Source organism: Cicer arietinum, chromosome 3, assembly GCF_000331145.2.
Source record: "Cicer arietinum cultivar CDC Frontier isolate Library 1 chromosome 3, Cicar.CDCFrontier_v2.0, whole genome shotgun sequence".
Classification (NCBI taxonomy): domain Eukaryota; kingdom Viridiplantae; phylum Streptophyta; class Magnoliopsida; order Fabales; family Fabaceae; genus Cicer; species Cicer arietinum.
The window spans coordinates 568,383-569,538 of record NC_021162.2 but is presented as its reverse complement, the minus strand read 5'-3'; positions in this window follow the sequence as shown (position 1 = coordinate 569,538).

The following is a 1,156-nucleotide window of genomic DNA, read 5'->3' as shown; positions in this document are numbered from 1 at the left end:
TAAAACCGAAGGGACTGCGGCATAATAACCGCTCTAAAACCGAAGGGACAGAAAGAAAGGGGAGAAGTGGCTCCAAAATTAGGCGGGCAGAATATAAGAGGGAGAAAAGAGAAAGTTGGGAAAAGCATCCAACTTTGGTGTACTTTTCACAATAGCTTGAAACTCATTATATAGTGATGGAAGCAAAGTCACATATGTTTTCTAAACAATGTGGGACTTTAGTATGTATAGAATTAAAACTACACAAAACATGATAGTTTTTCAAAGTGGGATTTCAAAAAATATTCTTACCAATGTGGGACTTGAATTTTAAACAACAAGTTTCTTTCCAATTAAATTTACAAAAAAATATTTCTTTCCAATGTGGGACTTCAACACAGGTGTCTTTCGACTTGAACCTTTGCATAGCGAGTAGGATTCAGATTCAACAAGAGTAACCGTAGTTTTGAACTCTATCTCTGACATCAAACCCACACACAACCTTTTCATTAGGTGTATTCTAAAAATCCCGTGCATTTAGGGCCCTGCACGTGTATCCCAGTCTAGTGAACGCTCTAGGAATTCTGCCTCGAAATTCCATAGGAAGCGGCCCCCACTTCCACATTCACGTAGGTTAGTCTATCAAGAGTACTCCTGTAGCCACTAGGTACCCCACTCCATATAGAGTATAGATCTCATTAAGAGTTTCTATTATCTCATCCTTTTTCGCTTCAGGAATCATGCTTCTCATTTTAAACATAGCATGTTCATCTCATATCACTATGACTTGTTATTACCCATTGAACCTAATTCTTGGGATCTCCAGTCTTTTAGGTCGGGTTACCATCATAAGTGACTCATTTATCTATAGGCATTAGTCCCATCCTTTTGGATGTATTTTGGACTTTCTCTCTAGCTAATCCTTTCGTCAAAGGATCAGCTAAATTTTCATCAGTGCGTACATGATCCACAATAACAGTTCCTTTCGAAAGTAATTCTCTAACAGTGTTGTGCTTACAACGTATTTGTCGTCTCTTACCGTTATAATAACGGTTCTCAATTTTTGCAATAGCCGCGGTACTATCGCAGTGGATCAACACAGCTGGTAACGGCTTATCCCACAGAGGGATTTCTGCTAGCAAGCATCTTAACCAACTTGCTTCTTCACTGGCGTTAG